The 22,908-nt window shown below is 42.0% G+C and overlaps 1 long non-coding RNA gene across 1 annotated transcript; it reads right to left on the minus strand.

Moving 5' to 3' along the window:
- Positions 1-1,350: 1,350 nt before the first annotated feature.
- On the minus strand, positions 1,351-22,561 carry LOC117946655. The gene is made up of 3 exons (XR_004657070.1): positions 22,484-22,561; positions 8,395-8,401; positions 1,351-1,361 (listed from the first exon to the last, which is right to left on the minus strand). It is a non-coding gene; the product is annotated as an uncharacterized LOC117946655 (long non-coding RNA).
- Positions 22,562-22,908: the final 347 nt, after the last annotated feature.

Here is a 22,908-nt window from a genome sequence, read left to right on the forward strand (position 1 = left end):
AACATTGTTTTGACATGATTTGGTATCATCATCATCATCATCATGTTTTATTCAAATACTCTTTTTTAATCTCCCTCAATGCAAAAGGATCCATATTTTAAAAGCATAAGGTCAATCAATACTGTATTTCCACACTGGAGGGTATAACATTGTCCAACTCCAGAATGTGTAGACCATTTCATGTCAGACACCATCCGCATGTACTTAATCTTATTTGTGCTCTCATCATAGCTTCATATATTGTCAAAAGATACTGTTTGAATCACATTCTTGGGCAGACCTTAATATTTTGTCAATTAAACACATACCTGTATATGTAAATACATCCTGCAGACATAAGGGCATCGACTCCTCCCTCTTTAGCTCCCACCTTCCCTCCCTCCTCCCTCTCGCCATGTACCAGACATGGTGTCTTCCCCATTATGCAGCCCCACCCATGTCCAGCTCAGAGTCCCAGCCAGCATCCACCAGCCCTGTTTTGTCATCATTAAACCTCCCCTGCTTGCCCTGCTTTCCTCACTATATGTCACCTGCAAGGGGTTGCCACCGCCTGCAGTGGAGGGGTTAACTCTATTTTGTCCAGGACCTCATGCCTGTGTGTGAATATATGTGAGTGTGTGCATGTGTTTGTGTGTATGTACCAGTCCACTTTGTGTACATGTCCACACAGGCATGTGTTCCTGTCTGTGCATGCCTGCTTGTTCACTTGTGTATGTGTGTGTCCATGCAGGGCCGTGGTCTGCTGTGTGTGTGTGTGTGTGTGTGTGTGTGTGTGTGTGTCTGTGTATGTAAAGGAGAAATTTGCCTGTCCTTGCCTAAGTGAATGGCTAGGATTAAGCTGACAGCCCACCTTAGTGATGGCGAAATAATTGGTTGTTCAGCTCTGTCCTTGTCAGAGCGCTGACAGTTCTGCAGATGTCCTGTGCGGTTCTCCAAAGGTTAGGCTCAGCTGGGGCCGCCATTCATTAATCATTCCGCTCTGACAGTGCACCGAGCAGCCTGCAGCTGCCACCCCGTCCCCCTCAATTTCTGTCACCGCCTTGCACCACCACCACCAACAATACCCCCCCACACACACACACTCCCCCTTCTAGGTCTCCCTCCACCCCATGTGTGTGTGTATGTGTTGTGTTCTCCATTGTACACACAAACAACTATGCTTAAACATAAATTTGCATGAAAAGTCAAGGGATGTATACAAGCAACAGCATGCCCCGTACACAAGAGGTGTGAACTGGACAAGTGGTAAGGTAAGGATGTAAACAAAACACACAATCTAAAAAGGATGTTTTCTTTGCTAATGATCTAACTTGCTCTTATCTCAAATGTATTGCTCAGCACTGCAGCCAGTAAATGAACAACTCTCCTGTGCATGTAGGCAAACATGTAAATCCTCCCGTGCTTTTCCTTACATCATGGACACATTACCATGTCCAGGACTCCACTAACTAGTATTAACCCTTATGGACTGTAAACCAGTAATTCATCATGGACAATGGTGCTTCAAGTCTGCCTATGCGTTGTATGGCGAGACTAAAGCAGATGCTGTGGCAACTTATTTTTTTATGAAATATAAATAAGGGCCTTTTGTATTTAACGTGCATGTGAACTTATTCAATTCAAGACCCAGCTGAAAATTACTATTATGATCTGTGTGAGGTCAGACACACACACTAAAATTACTTCTCATGTGCACAAACAGTTCTGACCGTGTCAGCAAAATTGTTATGACCCTTTTCCCTTTCTCACTATCTAACAACCCTCCCAACCTATTTTGTCCCTCTTTCCAACCCATTCTCCTCCGCCTCCACAACTCTCTCAGGAGTGGTAGTTCCATCAAGGCCTTTGGTACGGGGGATGGGTATGTGGTGAGTGTAGAGAAAATGTAAGAAGGTAGGAGAGGAGGAGGTGGAATGGAGGTGTCCATTGGGTACCGAGTGGTGTGAAGAACTGAGATAAACCCTGTACTATGGTCTACCTGCTCCTCAGCATTGATTAACAGCTATCAAGAGACAAGTGGCCAGATGCCTTTCTGGTGGTCTAAAAAACATTTGCTCAAAAACTGGCATAACATTAGCTAGGGTGGACAAGCAGCATCTTAAAAGATATTCACTATAGATTACATGCGATAAAAATTGGCATTCTAACTACATGATGGGTATTGAAAGCCAGGAGATGAATGTAACTACGTATATTCACTCAAGTACTGTACCAGAGACATTTCACCTCTAACCTTGTCACATGGTTTTATAAAAAAAATGTTTGAGACACAAAGAGGTAAAATAGTTTAATATTTAACCAAAAAAATGAATCATTTATCATCTCATTAGTCATGACCCCTCATATTTATCTTCAGAGCCTTCTAAGGGGACTGACCCCTAGATGGGAACCACTGGATTCAACTACCAAACAGTATACAGTATAAAGCAATTAAAACTAGCTTCAACTCCAGGAGCAATACAGTGCTGCTCAGACATAAGTGCATCGGTATTAATAAAATAGTATTTATTATTATTTATATATCAGTCACAAGGGCAAACTAAAAACTTGACAGCAATATTTTTGTATTCAATTTTCACTTAAATTTGTTCCTATTACTTTCAGAAGCTTTAGATAATACAGTGTATGGACAACAGCCTGGCAAGCCAAATGTAGGAGTGTGTGAAAGGACATGCAAAGGTATTTCCAGCGGCTAGGCAGTAGAAGGTCAGATCAATAAATGAAAAAATGGGTGCTTTCAGAATAAGCTATTGCAGCCTCCCCTTTCTAATGCCTACTTAAATGTTAAAGCAACACTATAAATGCTTTAAAGTGTGCTTTGGCCTTAGAATAAATGCAGGTGTATGTCCTTACACTTTAACCTAGCAATAGATAAAGGAGTCGTTTCTACTTAAAACTTACATATCTCTGAATGTATACATAAAGACCTAAAACCTTGTTAGACAGAGCAAAGAGCAAAGCAATCTGAGTCTGCGAACCTGATAAAAGCCTGACCTCTGAGGTGCTACCCTATTTACAGGCGTTCAAGTATAAAAAATGTTGCCTGGTCATAATACAGCCCACTTAGTGATTCTAATGGCGGAATGTGATATTGTCTATAGTCACCGCAATGCCCAACATGAAACCCATCAATGACACAAAGTATTTGGTTACATTTTACTTGGTTTCTACGTAAGAGTAACATGACACTGTCATGAACGTGTCATATACTTATAAACAAGTCATAAACATTTATGACATAACGCTTCTTTTAGTAAGTGTCATTCAGTTATGTCACGACAAGTTATAGTTAGGGTTTATGTGTCATGGCAGTGTCATGTGTTCACGCTTATGTAGATGGCTTCAAAGTGTTACAAAGTATTCTATTGTTTATTCTTAAAAACAATGGGGTAATTTCAAAACCCAATATTGACCCTCCACCTAGACATCTGTCCACTCTTTAAACCGCAATTGTGGTCCCAGAACCATGGCGGGCTTTGTGCTGACATCAGCAGAGAGAGAGGGAGAGGGTTAGTGTTTAGAACGAGGAGGTGGGTTGGGTGCCCTGTTTTGCAACTCTAAGGAAATACCCTCTCTTAGTCCGTCAAAACAGCATTTTTCCCTGGAGACAAAAGCCAGCTACAGCACACATGTGTGCACAATAAATCCGATGTAGTTACAAATGGTTGTCAGTGTATACAGTAGACTAGTGACAGGAGAGAACCATAATTTTATTGCCTTTACTTAAAAAGTTAATTCTCGTCATTAATATGTGATGATGTTGGCTATACCCCGCTGAAAAAAAAAGCTATGGAGATTTATAGTATTAAAATTCTATACATTATGACCATGCCAATGGGTAATATTCTGGCAATTACACTAATGAACTCTCAGCATACAGTGCCCCGTGTTAACATCACAGATTGAGGGTGAACATTCTTTTAAGCTCTGATCTATCTACCCAAGTCTACAAACCTACATCCATTCATATCAGTCATTGGTAAGCATGGCATATTAAAGCACCCTTATCCATGTGCAAGGACATCTAAAACTGGAAGACATATCACCTCTACCAATAATGGGCATGCAAAATTGAGTGATTCTACTCGAATTTAAAGGGAAACATAGCATGGAGTATCACTGATTTGCCCCAAGGAGATTACATATGTATCATAAGTGTATGTAGATCATCCATACCACCCCCTCTTCTCCCCCCGGTGGCTTTAGTATTGGGATAGAAGTGCAAAGGGGAGGCACATACAGTAGATGACAACCTCCAGTCACATGGTAAAGCCCATGGAGGATCTCATCAGCCTCTATGTAGATGTGTATGCTGAGTGAGTGATTGCCCATGGTTGAAAATTGGTGTAGAGGGCTTCATGAGGGAATTGGAGGGACAAGTTTTCTCTCTCAATCTCTCTCTCTCTCGTGCACACATAGGCACACAGTAGCAAGAACACACTTACACAGACGCACACAAATATACATACTTATTGGAAATACCCACTGCAAGACATGCATGCACATGCACGCACAACTTGCTCACACACAAATCTCCCCATATGCACATGCACTCCGAGCCAGGATGATTAAGGTCCTATGCAGAGGAGATTCTGAGCGGTACTGTGTCGTGGCTGCCTGTTTTCCCTGCTGACTACAAGCCACTGGCTCAGTATTCTCCAATGGGGAGGAAACCCGTCATCACAAATGCAAGATCAGGGATAATTATGTTGTAATATGCCACATGAAATATTTCTTTGTAGCAGAAATGGGATTCCCTTTGCTTCAAATTTAGAAAATATAAATTCCAACAGCTTGGCTGCAATTTTTTCAGACATGTATTCAAATCTGCTCTTTGTATATTTAGTACGAGGGATGTCATGGTCTAGGCTGCTCATTTGCAAATGTTTTACGCATCTGCAACATTCCTGTGTCACTGTCATCCAATCCAACTGGCACGGAAGTTCATCCTGCTACAGTATTGATCAATGATTCTGATCAGGTGAGATTATAGGTATTGCAGAGATATCAATGCGATGATGGATGATTGATAATGCAACCACAGCAATCGATCAGTGGGATATTGCTGATAAGACTCATGCTGTAGAGCCTTGCATAGCAATTTGCATTTACTGCAGTAGTCTGTGGGTCTATGACCTAGTATTTATGTACAGTATGGGGCAAATTAATGTAGCAAAACAAAGACATCTACTTGTTATTTGTTAGAGTATTTTGCACTTCATGGTACTACATTAAAAAAAAAACTGATAATAAATCTCTCAGATAATACATCTCTCAGATGCTGTGACGTTATGTCACAGCATCTGAGAGAGTGTTATCAACTGTTTGTTTTTTTTTAAATCCCAGATGAGCCTGCATATTTGATTTCTCAAACCCATGTATCTCTACAGCCACATACTGTGACCATTGGTCCATCATGTCCTCCCTTGGTGGATTAGCGAAAGGAGGGTGATTTGTTACCCTTTTGGGAAGCTGTCTTGGACGCTCATTTCCCTTTGCTGCATATTCTGCCCCTCTGTAGACATCCCCCACCCCTCCATCTTGATAAATAGCCGGCCGCATGAAGGCAACAGCCGATCTCACCACCAAGGTTACAGTAACCTGGGGCCCTGCATCTGGGAGCTACCTGCCTCCAATAACTACAGCGGAGAGAGGGAGCGAGAAAGGTAGAATGGGAGTGGAGGTCTGTGCTGTGTTGGAGTGGCAGTGGGAAAAAGGAGCAGTCCAAGGATCCTCCTTTATAGGCTTTAAATCTGCATGGCAATTTCTGGAGAGTCAGGCTGGATGGGATTCTGATTACTCCTCCTCCATCGCCACCACACTCATCCTGCCAGCCCCCCTCTCCCCCGTTCTCCTCCAGCAGGTTGATGTCTCACTGCCTAGCTTTTGTCACTGATCACCCAGCCCCTATATGCCCTGATTACTGGCTGAGCAGCATTATGGATTGCTCTGAAGGACAGGAGGGACTTCTCCCAATGAATCGCTCTCGCCTTTAGAGTACACAGTAGGCTGAATTTCACAAGTGAGAATATGAATGGATTTATTTGTAGATGAAATGGATTGTAGATTGGCTTATTGACACATTTTGAGCAATATCCATCTGCACACAGAGGTATCTGAGGGAGGGAATTGGGCAATTAGTGTTAATAGGCTGTGTAAGTGAATTGAGACATTCATAACATATCTACTATGAATCATAATACATGGTAAAAAAGTTAGATTACCTATTCAGAACCATTTCCTAAGAATATATGTGTAATGTACAAAATAAAAAAATAGAGAGCACGTTCAGAAACTGGTTTGCCAATTACAAAGTACACGTCTCACATTTCTCATGCCCTTCTGTGACCATCTTTTCAGCAGGTGAACCCTCGCACCTTTCCACGACACCACAACCTACTTCCTTCACAGCCCCACAGGCTGCAGACTCCACTTTCTCACATTCAAAGGTCCTTCCTCCTAACAAGTGGCCAACAAATAATCCCCGTTTAAAAAACAATATGCAATCCATATCTAGATCTGGAGAGTGAAAATATTCTAACTCTGACACTATCTCAGGCTCCCGCTTTTGTATGCTTTTATATTTGCACACAAAGCCTCAACGCAGCAGTTTTCTTTCTCTTTGTGTGGATGTCGGGTTTTCATCGCAGTCCAGCACCACTAGAGAACAGCGTCTCTGCCAGCGATTAGAGCCTGAGGTACAAGAGGGCCACTTCACCTCCAAGATTAGAATGAAACAAAGACTGAAGTCTTCGTATTGTGCCAAGAATGGTAACAGACAGGAGACGAGAATGGTAGGAGCCAAAAACAGAGTTGCTGGGGAGCTGAGTGGAGTGACTTGTCCAGGAAAAAAAGATTTCAATGCCTTTTCTACTAAAGCAATTTACAAAAGGAAACAGTAATGATAGTTCAATCCCATCAAGAATAGGGCTTCACACCCTCAGAGATTCTATCTACCATAGTGTAACTTGAGGATACAGATCACACTGCTACACCTATGGCCTTTGCCACCGTCTACCAGTATTGTAAATTCAAAGCACTTAGCCAGCAGGGTCAAGGCCTTGCTGTGTGAAGAGGTGAAGGCAACATGACCCGCCTCTGCCTATTTCACTACTCTCCACTGCAACCCGCCTCCTTCTGCTTAGCTCTATCCTATTTATTCCTGGGTGTTTTTAACTGTGTGTCTGCATGTTCATGTTCCTATTTTGGTTCTCACATCTTTTGCTTGCTCAGTCAACGGGCCCTTGGCTGGCCACCACTGGTTGCTAATTGCTGCTGACATTGTTTGGCCTCTCGCTGCTTAGTTTAGGACAAACCCCTCATTCATGTGCTGCGGACAGCTCGTTAGGGCAGACCCCCACCATACTACATTGCTCTCTCTCTCCCTCTCTATCTCCCTCGTTCACTGACCTCCTTAATTAACTGGTAAGGCGCTGCTGGGAAATTTGCACACAAAGGCCTGGTGTCTAGCCTGTTAGCCGCTCACTACCCAAACACCCCTTTCGCCTTCTCCTCCTCCTCCTCCCTCTCGTCTTCCCACTCCTCAGTCCTCTACTGTCTTCATTCCAGCCTCAAACAGAGGTCATTGTACAGTCGCAGAAAAACAAAGACAAAGTGATTCAGTACACACACGGCATTTGCACACATTCACCAATTCTTTCATTCTTTTCCTTGTCCACCACCAGCCCCTCCTGCTTTTTGCTTCACTCTCCCCTTTGCTTTTCTCTCCATTCCTTTTCTGTATTATTAGCGGACCTCATTAGAAAGGCTTGTTTGGAAGAGGTTCACTAGTGATACACTCTTTTAAGTTGTCACTGTTTGCTTGCTTTCTCCATTTAGTTTTATTGCTATTATTCTTGCTCTACCTTGCCTTTGTCATGTCCTCGCCTCCCGTACGCTCCTTCCTCTCCCTTTCAGGAAGCCCTTCGAGGCTTCAGCTGTTTTGTGGTCCCTGCGGAGGGCTCCCCAAGAGCAGTTAGCTGGCTGTCGGGAACGAGGGCCCTCTAAAAGGGGCCCGCTCAAGAATGCTGGGGGCAAAGAAGTGTAAACAGGTGGAGCCTCTCCATTATATGGGACCCCTTCTACACTCACACACTCAACTTCTGACGGTCTCTTTCTATTTTGATGTCTCTCATGCACAGTCGAGCACACACACATACTGTACACCATCTTCTGCATTCCACCACCAAACCACCACTTTTCTGTTGTTGGTGTGTGTTCTCCAAAGTTACCCCTCTGTTGTCTGTGCTGCTGATGGACCACAAGATCTCCAAACAGCATCCTACATCTAACCAACGTGCCTTTTTTCATCACATACTTCATATACTGTCTGTCAATGGGATGTGTGTGTTTGTGTGTGTGTTTAAAGAATTCCAACAGGATTCCTTCCATCACTATTTCACTTTCACAAGGATTGAAAATACTCTTAAATAAATAACTTAAGTTTTATAGCTTGTCACATTTGCAGAATTCCTTTCTTTTTTTTTCTCTTTCGCTTTAAGTTAGGGAGGGAATCCAAACACTTTTCTGGATTTGTTAATTTTTTAAATATTTAGTTAAGAAAGCCATTTTAAAATAACATAAAACACTTAAAATTGTATTTTTCATTACCATATTGGAATACATACATGCATACATACATACATTAATGTAAAGCAAACTCTTGTATGTCATTTGGTTATTACTAGTTTAATATTTCCTCTTTAAGTAAGGATAAGGAATTATTTCTGACCTAGTTGGCCCCTTTTCGTTGTTTGTCTTTGTTCCTTCAAAGTCCATACAGTGTATGTGTGAGAATGAGAGTGAATGTGTGTATGTGTATGTGTATATCTATCTATGTGTGTGTGTGTGTGTGTGTGTGTGAGTGTGTGTGTGTGTGTGTGTGTGTGTGTGTGTGTACACTGTATACATGTGTGACATGCACTCAAATATGCCTGCAACAAACTACCGATGATGGAATCCTTTAAGGCAGAGGAGGGGTAAAGGGGCAACAGTAAGAGAAAGAAAGGAGAAACTAACTTCTGTTCGCCTGGGGAGTACTATGCAGCCCATCTGTTGAAATTGTTCCACATATTGTGACCTAGATAAAGAAACTTCACTCTTATAGGTAGCGTTGCCTTTGTCTGTGTTTGACACTTGTCTATTCATTTTATTGGTCTAGTTGTCTCAAAATAGAAGATCTTTGCATAATTTTCACCTTTACATATGTATGATTTCAATAAATTGGTATTAGAAGAATGATCTGCTATAAACTAAACCAAACTGAATATATATTTAAAATAATATTGTCCAATATTGTCCAAGGAGCCGGTCTTTATTGGTCCAAAGTTTAAATTTAAACATTTCGCAATGAGAAAAGACTAACAGAGCAAAAAGCATCTTTGGGAGATGAATAGTACTAGCTTCACTCAACCAGTCAACCTCTGTCTAGCCTATTATAGATTGCATTGCTGTCTCTCTTCATTCATTCAAAAGTGTGTTGCTTTTCTTTTCTTTTTTGTCTTTTCCTTTCTTCCCAAAGCCCAATTTTTGTCAAAAGAAGATGCCCAGGGTTTTTGTAATTGACGGGAGGAAGGAGAAGCAGTGTAAAAGGTTAAAAGAGATATCCTTTGCCTGAATAAGGAGGTAAAATTGACTGGGAGACTGTCTTTTAGAAACTCCAGCCTGACCTTGAAGGAGGACCAGGAGGAGGTTTGTACTCTCTTATGGACCAAGGATGAGAGGTTAAGTGGGGCCGTCATGGCCACACATTTACACACATGCACATGCTGTATGCACACACTCAGACAGAAGCACAAGGAAACACTGGTGAGAGTCTCCTTTTGTGCACCTCTCTGACAATATTATGTTTGGGCAAGAAGAACATTAATTTGCCTTCTTTGAAGAGAAGTGCACTTCTCGGCCATCTTCAGCCTACTTGAGCTACAATTTGAGTGGATTCCCCTCCTCCCCTCAATCATTCCCGCCACCACCCACCCATTGTCTCTGATGCCTCCCCAAATGAGTACCCCCCAGGCCGCCTCCCACTCTCTCCAGGGGCATGCAAGCTTTTAGGTCGGCTAGTGGGTGATGGAGTTGTTCCCTTTTCTACTGTCCTTTCTGTACTGTCGAAGGAAATGCTTACTTGTTTAAGGATTAAGTTATGGTGCACAGTGATCATGTTTAGCTAATGTAGCCCAAAACCAACAACAAATTTGACTTAAAGGGCTTTATAATTTTTACAGACACCCTCCATCCTTAAACACTATTCGGAAGACAAATTCCCTAACAAATCTTTTAAAAAGGAAAAAACTCAGGAAGACCCTCTTCCAGGATCAGGACAAACACATGCACAAAAAAGTGGGAAATATGATATGTGTGATTTATCTTCCACCACACTCGAGAAAGACTTATGACAGAGCTTCTCTCCTTGTCAGTATGGTCTATGTAGTCCTTTAAGCTAATTGCAACAATTAGGCTACATGACCTGCCCCTGGTTCCCCTTGAATCAGAAAGCACTTCCAGAGGCCATGCAAAGGCGTCACCTCAAAGTGTGAAGTACAGGAGACACGGTCATAATTACAGAGCCCTATGTCGCCTTCTCTTTGTCGGCCGTAGCATACCAACATTAAATTTTAAGTGTGAATGTGATTATCGTGTGGCATTCATTTTTAATGGGCTTTGCCTCTATGTGTTTTAGCATGCGGCAAGGCCTGGCAAAAGGCTGACTCAGGCCCTTTTCTGCTGATGGCGCATATATTTCGCATATATAGATGCACTGCTTATTCCTCCTTCTCACCGAGCCCTCTTCATCTTCCTTCTCCCCCTTTTGCTCCTTTCCTCCTCTCCTTCATCTCCATCCCTTTAACATTCTGGTGGTAAGAGATGGGCCAAGGGGGATAGAGGGCGGGCAGTGCCCTCAGAGGTCTAACTAGCCAATGGGGTTGGCCAAAGGTTTCACTGGTGAGGCAGTTTGTCCCTGTTGTCCTCTGTATAGATAGACTAGAAAATCAAGTTCAGCATCTGGATAAACTATTAATGACTTTTATCAAATTACACCAGGGTCAGTACTTTTAGTGTAGAACAACCATGCCATGTCTGTGAGTATATCATTTCCCCCCCCCATTATTTTCTTTATTCTATTCTAATTTTTCCGCAACTAAATCTAGGCACACTATCTGACCCGCTCTGCCCTTGATCCAATCTGTCAAAGAAAAGATGAAGGCTGACTTGGGGAAGCTGTGGGGCCTGTAACGAGTATCCCTTCCTCATATAAAGAAACCAGTAAGACTGTAAAAAACATGTTACCTATACCCCTACAGAGACTTAATAATGCCTGTAGAAAAGAAAAAAGAAAAGAAATAAAGGAAGGGTTCACGTGAACCAAAGAGGGAGTGATAAGGCCTTTAAATTAAAACAGATATATAGCCAGTCCGGTATGGAAATCAATAACATATTATTAACCGAGAGGCCATCCAGAGAGATAGGTGAGGCTTAAATGCATATATATTCATAATAACAATATTGAGATATATTATAAATAAAAGGAAAAGGGGAGTAAATACCAAGCTGGCTTTTATTAGCTGCCAGTCTCCCTGCCAATATGTGCCGTGACTCTGCTGTCCAAAACTGTAACTGTCCAACGCCAGATCAAATTAGAGAGACTGACAGGCAATAAGAAATTGGTGAAGTTAAACGTGATTCCCGCTGCCGTGCACCCAGAGCTCTGTGAATATTACAGCCATGGTGTCACAGAGTAGAAGAGGAAAGGGAGGGGGTTGTGGCGGCATGGAGGAGACAGAGCTAAGGTAACTATTGATAAAGTTTTATTAAAGCCCTGAGAATTTTTCGTTTGCCATTTTCTCTCCCTTTCATCCCTCCCTCCGCTCATTCTTTGCCCCTAGATTCTGATAAGCCTTGACAATGACACTGGCATCCCAAGGACATACAAACAGCTCACTGTCACCCGCTTTCTCTCTTTGTGTGCTGTGTCCACAAAGAATGCCTAGGCTAACTGCCATGCCAGTGCAACTCTTTGACACTTACTTGTTCTTATAAAATACACATAATAGATATTGAATCCCAATTACGCATTTTAAATGTAATTATAAAATAATAAAATCAAACTTTAGAAAATATATGAGAAATTGTAGTTGTGAGAGTGCATTATTGCAAACATACAGACTTATTTTCTATGAAATGATTATGTGAATCCCTGCAGTGATGGTATGACATCATCAATAGTGTATCCCCTGTTCCCTCTCACCTCCTTTCCCACAGACTCTCCTCATTTGTAATTACTTGTTTCCCCATCTCCATTCTCATTTCCCCCTCTTCCTCTTTTTTCCTTCCATACTCTTAGGCCTAACTTTTAGCACAGGGCCACACATGGAGCACCGGTGGGCCTTTTTTGTTTTGTTTTTGAGGACAGTGCTAGCCCACCCGTCTGGCCTTCATGTGCTGCTCTGTTTTCGCATGGGTGGTTCGTTAGGGCAACTGCTTGCACCTGAAAGGTGGGAGGGGCCAAAGGCACAAAAAGAAATTTTGATTTGTTCTGTTCACTTTTTTATATTTTTTAATATATGTATTTATTTATTGGTCTTATTTATTCTCCATCTTAATTTTTTATTCTATTTTCTTTTATTAATAACCTATAGTAAAAAGACAAAAAAATGACACAAAAAACTAAAACTAATTTTAATTTTGTCACACCCTGCCTCCAATCCTCCCAATTGGGCTCCTTCTGCAACTCCTCCCCTCATATGTGTGTTTATGGATAGAAAAGGGAACAAGCCCTGAGCTATCCTTTACACTCAACAACAAAAAACTCTCTACCTGTGCTCTCCTTTGCTAGTCAGCCTCAACATCTAATGGCCTCCACTTTTTTGTAGTTTAGGTTTACACCTTTTGCAACACACATACGCTCATTAATGCATACTGTACATGCCTAACACCACTGAATTCCTTCCACATATCCACACCTCATTTTATGTTTCCTATTAATTGAATAAATAAATTTGGCTTTTGCACCTTCTGTGTGTGGTCCCTCCCTCTTGTTACAAAGCTGAGCCAAGTTCTTATCCGGACCAAGACAAAACCCACTCCAACCCAGATGCAATTTGACTGCGCCTGCCTGAACAGATGAACAGATTTGTTTTAAAATGAATAGCTGAGAAAACTCGGTGGCCTTTTGCCCAGCATATACACCAGTCTCCCCCTCCTACTGCTAGTACTACTATACTTCCCAGCAGGTCCATCATTTCCATTCTGTCTTTCGCTCTCTTCCTTTTTCTGTAATTCTGACTGGCTCTTTGAACCAAGCATGGGGCCCGGTACCATTGTAAGACATGCCTTCTTCCTTCCAAAGTTTTGTCTGTGTGTTCTTCAGGCCCATTGAGGGCTCCCCAGCCCTTTTCCAGTGTGCAGCCCCTTTGTAGCCTCCAGAAAGGCCTTCATCTCGCACTTGTTTTTTTCAAGCCCCCACCCCCCCAACCGCCCTTTCCTTTTCTCCTCTCCCCCGTCCTCCATCCCTCCCTACAGAAAAAGACAGGAAGTGAATGCAGATGTCAGACCCACCTGAGCTCATTGCTTACTCTCTCTCTTTTCTCTCTCCCACGCGTTCTCTCTTTCTCCTTTTTTTATCTTATAGACCCCCGTGGCTGAAGCAGTTGCTACATCACACACCGAACACATTGGCATACTGAACCTCATAGTGGAAGCTGTCCATCACAATAGCAGCATGTTTGTTGTCTCTCTCGGTTGCCTTGCTGTTTAAACCTTTACCGGTCTATGATGCGGTCTATGAGGTCTATTATTAAAAAAAGAAAATATGGTTTTGCCTTTGTGGATAAACTATCTAATCTGTCAGTTTCACAAGCGAGCAGCTCCCCATGGATCATAAAATATTTCTTTATTTTTGTATCTGTTTGTTAAGGAGCTAGTAATCAGACACTAGGGACTCTACCTCAATCAACACCGGTCTATATGTTTCTACCAAAAAAGAGAAGATGCCCACAGGAAAGACGTTACTGGAGGGTAAGAAAAACAGAGAAACAACCCTCTCAGCCAGGATAATTCCCTGTTCAGTTGGCAATGCCATGCAACCACTGGGCCTCCTAAAACCCATCAGAGTGTGTGTGTGCACTGCGGGACATATCCACTGCCTGGCACCACCCACAATCCTTGGCATCTTTCGGAGAAGAGTGCAGGATAGTACCGGCACTGCCCCAGGGATCAGGGCAGGAGGGCACGCTGCCTGGTGCAGACACATGATGGGCGTCTGGCTCCTGTCACGGTGCCCACTGCACTGGGCAGGGCATAGGAGGGAGGGGGGGAGGGGCTGGCACAGGGCATTGGCAACTGGTAAAGTTGGCACAGGGGGCACATAGCATTCTTTCACATGCCATTGTGGCATTCAGACAGGGCGATTTTTTGGCAGGAGCCCCTGGTCCTGCTTCTGTTGTCGTTTGAGGCAGTCCCCGGTTCCCCAAACTGCAAATGAGCCTTGAATTTAGTACGCAGTCTTTCAGCAATGTGTTGCCATGACTTCTAATAGAGGGCAGGACAGCCGGGTCAACGAGACTTTTGTATAACAGAGCTTTAATTGAAGGGCAAAGTCAACAGAATTTCACTGCTAATTGCCATCTCTGTACCGCTATCCACGCCTACTCCCAAAGAGACTGGCAGTAGATATGAGCCATGTGTTTGCCCTCAGTGAAAAAACAGGATCAATCAATCAATCAACCTGATTGGGTGGCCCGGAAAACAAAGAAAGTCATGCTGCAGAACAGCATGGGAAGTCTCAAAGACATGTTGCACTTGGAAACACCTAATAAGCTGCATCCACTACAATCCTTAATGCGCTGTGATCTTTCTCCTATAAATCATAATGCTGAACAGGAAACAAATGTATTGTGTTCTTGTTGACATGACTAATAATTTGACTCCCTTCTGAATCTTTACATCTTTGTGCCTTCCTTCACCACAACACCTAAGTTATCCCATGAGGCATTGCGGCTTCTGGTGCTATAAAGCTAAGCATTGTGTGGTCTATTGTAAAATAAATAAAGGCAGTGGACATCAAGATGAGGTGGGGGTTGCATAATGCCAAGGATGGGTGTGAGGAGAGAGGAAGAAGGGTGTTTATGAAAGACAGAGAGAAGAAGAGAAATAAATATTGAGCATGTTTGTGTTTGTGTGTGTGTGTGTGTGTGTGTGTGTTTGTGTGTGTGTGTAAAAAAGAGAGATTAAGAAAAAGACAAAGTGGGAGCAGGAGAAGGAGTGTGTGCATGCGTGTGTGTGTGTGTGAGAAAAAGAGAGTAAGAAAAAGAAAAAAGTGGGAGCGAGAGAGGGGGAGTGTGTGTGTGTGTGTGTGTGTGTGTGTGTGTGTGTGTGTGTGTGTGTGTGTGTGTGTGTGTGTGTTAGAGCACTGGCACAGAGATGGATCACCAGCGCTTGTATCTTCTCCGTGGCCATGCCTAGCAGCACGTCAGCGGCAGCCTCCATTTACATTAGGGAGATTTAAGCTGTCTCAGGCAATGGTGACAAGTCAAGGTGTTTCACTTTAATTACACTGGGCAAGGTCACCCCCTAGCTGGCTCACCCTCACACAGGAAGAAAAGGAGGAGGACGACAACGAGGAGGTGATGGTGGGGTGGGAGGAGGCGGGTGAGCTCACGCCTGTATTTACATTCTCATTTTCAGCGCCACCCCCCACCGGCCATCCTTTGATACACCGTCACACTGACAAAACGTGCAAAGTACGATATGCACGTGCACACACACACACACACACAGTACACAAATAATACATTTTTTCAACACTCACAATCCGAATACGCTTGTATTAATACACAAACAACCACACCAAGGCAAGCCTGTTTGTTCCAAATAATCCCTAGTGACAGACTAAACACCAGTGTATGAGGTTATAGCCTTAATGGCCCATACGCCATTGAGGTGACATAGTGTATTACACACCCTTAATATGATACCTATTGCCTACTGTGCTCTAAGCCAGGTCTATGCCTTTTTTCACTTTACCTCTCCACTCTGGCTTGTCTGTCCCGGGGCCATGGTGTTGTACAGTGGAACTGACAGGTCGGGAGTTCACAGGGTGCCTTTATGGTGCGTGTTGTTAACCCCGTCCTGAGAGGCCGACAGAGGCTGGCTATGTGACAGGAAGGAAAAAGAATCACAGTCAGGCAGGGTAAAAATAAGAATTTTCTGTTTCTCTCCTTCACCTAGTATCTGTCTATGTCTGTTTTGTACTTTTTTAAAATTAATTAAATGAAAATATTATATTTTTTTAAATGCATATTATATTTATTCCACTATTCCGCTAACTTTCTGTCCTTTCTAGTTCACTATATGTATACATAAAGTAAAACAGTTTTTATTTTCTTACTTCAGAACACTATATAACTATAATAATGTTAATATAAATTGCTTATGTAATATGTAAATTATAAACGTCTTATTTTGAGGCAGATGTATAGATGTGTGTGACTTCATAGACTCCTATAGAAGATTTTTATAAATGAACAAAAGAACACATTTAAGTGGATTTGTAATACTGTTACGACCCATCCAAATACTTTTTTCTTTTCTACAAAAATCAGCAACATTTTATTCTAGAAAACACATTCTATACACCTCTGTCTGTAAGTCCACACATGCTCTTAACCCTCTTCTCTTTTGCGTGCGTTTTCCACAAAGATTGGATGTCAGGCTGTCAGTTAAAAGCAGCCTTACCTTTCTTATCAGCATCACAGCTTTACCCGTGAAAACTGCAGTCATTTAAAAAAATAGAAGAGGCAAGAGGGTGGGAGTGAATGAGAGAAAGAGGAAAAAAGAAGAGAGAGAGAGGAGGGGAGAGGGAGAGAAAAAAAAGGAAGTGCCTTCGGGGGAAGTTATTAAAGAAGGTGCAAGCTGGCTGGCTTGGCAGCAGTTCAAAGGGGGTGGGATCCCCTTGCCTCCCTGCACCCAAATGGCAGTTGCTGGCACCACCGCTAAACACACAATGCCTTGTGGCAAAACTGTGTCTTTCATTGACAGATGAGTTGGGCGAGGAAAAGAAGGAGGGAGGAGGGAACGCAAAATGCTGCTATTCGCTCTCTTTTTTGTGGTGGAAAAAAATGACTTAACCTGAAAGAGGTGTTAGCCCCCTAACCAGTAGTGAAAGGCAGGGAAGAGCTGCGCGCACACAAACACACACAGAAAATGTGGTTGTAGCCATTGGTGGAAGCATTAGTGTGGCTAGGTTTGAATAGGAGAGGGAACAGTCAGTTGTGTGTGTTATCAGTATACCTGGCTAAAGATACAAAAACAATATTAAAATAAAGGAAAGAAGGATGCAGCTGAGATTCAACGCAGGTCTCATCTTAACAATGATTTGCTTTAGCTTGGTTGTGTTCTACTGCACTGTTTGAGTGTGTTGAGGTGTTGCTCAAATTATATACTACATATTACATTTACTTAACAAACACATGTTTTTGGTTTTTTATTTCCCTCTGCTACTTCAAGTTGGTTTGACTCCACACTTCCTGGCAGGCACAAGGTTAACAGATTTTATTGGATACAGGCCCTCAAGCTTCAGTCAATACTGCTGGTCAATAGTTCTTATTAATAAATGGATTTCAAAGGATATATTTTATTCATCTGAATGTAAAATGTGCAGTTGAAGCGTGCCACTAGGCAATGCTATTAATATATGAACATACTGTACATGAGTGACAGGGGGCTTTGGTTCTGGTAAATACTCGCCACCTGAAAGATGTAAAATACAGGTGTGCCCCTTTGGAGGATGATGGGTGATGATCTACTATATGTATCAGAATACAGAAAGCCAAAGAGGTGCACGAGCAAATGTCTACTTCAACTAGCCTAACACACTGTATACAGTCTCATTCAATACTACTTGCCTACACCCTTAGTTTCCCTATCTCTTTAGCATGACCACACAAACAAGTATGGGGAACACACATATGAACAACTGCACACACTGTCAGGCCAGCTTATAGTTAGATTTATGCATACATATATAATCAGCAGCCTATATGGCAGCCCTGACCCTGCAGGTCTAGAGCAAGGCCAGAGAGATGCATCTGAAAACTCTAAACTCCAAAGGCATTAATAACAACCTGTCCCATCAGCCTCTGCAGGAGCTCAGGGAAGGCACAAGTGGGTTGGATGGTTGGATGAAGAGATGGATGAATTAAGCTGTGGTTAAGGAGTCTTGGGAAGAAACTATTGGTGTTGTGATACGGTTTATTGTCCGAGTTGTTAGTTAATAAAATGAGTGAATGCCAGATTACAGTTTTAAAATGAATGTGTATATAAGCAGATTTCAGCTTCATAGTCATCTATCTTTTTTGGGATAGTGAACACACAATTAAATTGGTCTCAAAAAAAACATGCAGTACTCAGAGGCTGGGCCTTGAAGGCTTTCTCAGCATTTATTGGCCGCATCTAATCTACCACGGACCAACTGTTTGTGCTCCACCACTTGTTTTGCCCCGCAGTGCCCAACGGTGGCCAAAGAGGCATAAGAGACTGTAAAGCTTTGGCTTACCAGTTGGCTACCCAGTGGATCTTGAAAAGTACAACCAGGTTTGGCAGCGCAAAAAATGCTCTAATATGGTGAAATAAGCACAGAACCTCCTCTGTACACTGTGGTTCTCTATACAGAAATGTCAAAATAATCCATCTCTGTGGTTGGATGCATTTGCACAAGTAAAACAAGTCTGCTAAACAGGCTTCTATCACAAATTATGGTGCCAGCCGTTTTTCCTCTACTGCTTTGCAGGAATGATAGGGGGAGAGTTAGGCACTACTGTGTAAGCCAATAAATCACAAACATATTAAAATTCTAGTTGTATCATCAAAGGCAGAGATCCCTCTAATAAGTGATTTGGCTGTTCCACTAATGATTACAGAACTAGAGTTACAATATGTAACCATCTTTTATGTGCATTTTAACTACTTAGTCATCATTACAATACAACACTCTGAGATGATCCAGTGATGCACGCATTTATTGTTTACTCTGTTTCGATTATATGTCATGCAATCGTGGGTTTATGTCCCAGGTAAGGGAAAAGACAAATATTCCAATGGGGTACACAATCAAATTGTTTTACAATGCAATACAACGTGACACAACACCACCTGTTTGTAAGGTAGCACAGTAGACTCGTAGATGTCATTCAAAAAAACAAAACATGCATGACAGGAGGCAACATGTAACAGATTCTTCACAATATAATAGTATCCACATATAATGCACATGAATAGGCAGGAGCAGAAATTTATTTTGATGTACTCTTTTCAATAATTCTGGATAACATCGTAGTCCTAATTCGAGAAATTGAACTAGGCCACACAATGGCACACAGATTCGGCCCCTTGAGTGTTGAGGGTGTCTGCATATTCTTTCCCTGTCTGTGTGAAACAGAGACAGTTGTCAAGCCGTGGCCAACTCAGTCACGCTGCCACTGAGCTCCAAACAATGACCTGAATGTAATGACAGATGACGCATAGTGTGTGTGGATGCAAGGACAGAACCCAAACTCCATCTGTTACTCTGCCATATAAGAGGAAGATGGACTCTGATATATATATATATATATATATATATATATATATATATATATATATATGTATTAGACACATACAGCACATTTCCTTTTAATTGATGAACATATTTTTTCAAATGATTGGGAATGTAATGCTGTGACTTCAATGACAGATTGCTTGCGCCTATGTGTTTTTAGTTTTTTTACTTTCACAAACCAATGAGATGAACACTAAAATGCACTAAAAACAGAGAACATACATGCATACAAAACGCAAAGTTAGAAAACTCACACCTAACAATGAAACCAACTTGAATTGACATTTGAGCTGGAACTATTAGTTTATTAATCGATCAACTGTTTTCAGCTTCTTCAAATTGTAGATTTGCTAGTTTTCATATTCTTCTATGACAGCAATTGAATACCTTTGGGGTTTGGACTGGTCCTACAAAATAAGGAATTTGACAACGTAACCTTTGGATCTGGGAAACTGAGATGAGCATGTTAGTCTTTTCTGTCAATTTACAGACAAGAATATTAATTGATTAATCACGGTACTGTTTTAATCAGCGGATTTATCAATAATGAAGATGAAGATCAATGATGAAGATTATCATTAGTTTCAGCATCCATCCATGTTAATTCGGTCTTAATATTTGACTTTTTATAAAAGGGCTTCCATGAAGAGATTGAGAGTAGACAATACAGTATGTGTGCACATACTTGCACTTGTGTAGGTCCTACCCTAAAGACCTGTCATGAGTGAGGGATTTTAGCCAAATCGTCTGAGATGAGAAGCTTTTTACAGCGGGCACAGCTGCCAGTGCATGATGTTGGGAGGGAGGGTAACAGTGGTAGTTTTAAATGTATTTTCTACAACACTTTCTCAATTAAAGGCCCTTTTTACACATAGCGCTCTGCTAATAACATAATGGCGAGTAGAATGTCATTGAGTGGTGTAATGTACCTAAATCTTTCACTAGCATTTTTAATGCTTTCATAATTGGAGCCCACTTTGGAACATAGTGGCACACGGCAGGCAGTGGTGGAAAGGCAGAGAGAAATCATTTGTAAAGATGTCCGCGTTGGAAATAATAACTAGCCAGCCTTGGTGCTAATGTAGGGCTCTTTGCAAAAGGGGAGAAAAAAAACATGCTGCTAATTGAGTTTGCCTGAAAAAATACATTTAAAACTCATCATTTCATTTTACAGTCCTTTTTGTGGCACATTGTTTTTAGAAAGGGGAATGGGAACACTAGTGGTGTTTAACATCCATTTGGAGGTTAATGGTCAAGTTTCAGGCTTTTAAATGTGGTAAAAACTACACTAAAAGGATTTACTTTAATTAATTGCAAAGTGTGATCTTTTTTTCTCCAATACTTATGAACTCTTGCCATTCAAAACATACCTACAGAAATTGCTCCGCTTATGCAAGATAAATACCAGTTTAGTCTTGTTTGCTTGCAATAAGAGTAATATCACTTTGCCAAAACATTTTGCCTGTATTTAAAGTTATTTTTGAGTAATCAACACATAAATTTCGGCTAAATGAGTTGTGAAACGTACCAAAAAAATCCTCTGCTTAGACCTTTGCAACAGTAACATCTAACTTTGTATGTCTCATTTCTTTCTGTTCTTTTGTTTTCTTGGAGAAAAAAGGAGTTTGGAGTGGACTTCCACTGAATTCAGAGTCAATCGTGAGACTATACATTACCTTACCAACACAACGACCACTAGCCCTGTCTAAACACAGACCTTAATGACTCATGGTTGGTGGGCACACTCCTTGGTTAAGGGGCTCCGCGGGCAGTGGCTGGGCCAAGGAGAGGACACTAGGCACCAGGATTGAGTGGACTCCACACAGACATTAGTACCCTTGCTTCTGGGTTGTATTGCATCAATGTCAATGGGTAAAAACTTGTCCTCAATCTTCTAAACCACACCCTGAGGGTTGAGAAAAGCACCTGCAGACCCGTTATCTATCAAAAGATAATGGCCAAAGTCAAATCAGTCTTTCTCTGAAAGCACTCAGCTGTTGCGCCACAGCAGGATGTGGCAAGTCGTACAAATTAGCCGAGACACCGTTACTCGTAGAAAAGCTATTGTCCTCAAACAGCACTACATCCTTTTTAGTCTTCACTGCAAGAATGGGAGGCTTCCTGCAAAAATATCCTCCCTATAGAATGAAACAAGGAAAAGGGAGCTCGGGGTGAGGGAGCAAAGAAATCATTTACGGTAGCATGATGAAGTGTCCGTTTCTGCTGGCAACAAACAACTTAACAGGTGCCTTAAGAGAAAGAGTTGTCCTATAATCGTAAAAGCTTTTTTGATCATTCAACCCGCACATCCAATCAATCAGCAGAGGAAGCGCACACACACACACACACACACACACACACACACATACACAGACTCACACACTCACACAGAAAGTACATGAGCAGTATATAAGTATATTACTCGAAAGACGAATAGCTTAGACAGAAACTGGGGAAGGTTGAAATATAAGTGGAGAAGACGTATAGCAGCAAGTTTCACAGTGACCAGGGCTCTATATTTGGACAATTTTAGACCCTTTTTAGGGGGGCTCAAGCCCCCTAAATATTCTAATAATAAATCACTTTTCAAAGAAAGTGAGAGTTTGTGAACTTGTCTGTTAGTGACAGAGGACAACATTTACCATGAACAGAAACACAGTTTTGGCCCATCGGAGGTGGTTGCGCCAGACTTTTGCTGAGTCTCGCTCTATCTAATCTGTCAGATGGAGAGCAGGAGATGGTTGTAAAGTTTCTGGGTGGTCCCTAGAGAAGAGTTGGTAATGGTCATGGCGCAGGTTAGAGCCCAAATTGAAACAGAAATATATAAAAGTTAGTTGACGTCGTTTTTCAGTAGCTACCTCAGAGATTATCTATAACTGATTTAGAAAACACTTTTGCACTGTATCCATGTCACATTCTCACTAGGGGCTGAGTCCCCCTAAAGGTCTGATCCTAGAATCGCCCCTGGCTCTATATCCACTATTATATCCTTTTTTGTTACTTCAGTGAGGGTAAATGTTTTTTGAAATACCATTTCTCCACTATATGTGTTCCAAATGCATTATAAAAACACTGATATTCCCATAAAACAACCTTAAATCAAGGTTTCTATGGGTAATGTATGCTTACTCAAGGTAGCAGAGTGACACTTTCATTAATACACATAGGAGGAGGAGTCGCAGGAGTTTTGACAGATGAGCCTGATGGCCTTGAGAATGGCACAGAACCTCACCAGCTGGTAGTGGACCTGGCGCCAACTGCCCATCAAGGCTGGCAGCTTGCTCTAACATGCCAGTCGAGACCTGTGAGGACTCAGC

The sequence above is a fragment of the Etheostoma cragini genome, chromosome 6, assembly GCF_013103735.1.
Source record: "Etheostoma cragini isolate CJK2018 chromosome 6, CSU_Ecrag_1.0, whole genome shotgun sequence".
In the NCBI taxonomy this organism is placed as follows: Eukaryota; Metazoa; Chordata; class Actinopteri; order Perciformes; family Percidae; genus Etheostoma; species Etheostoma cragini.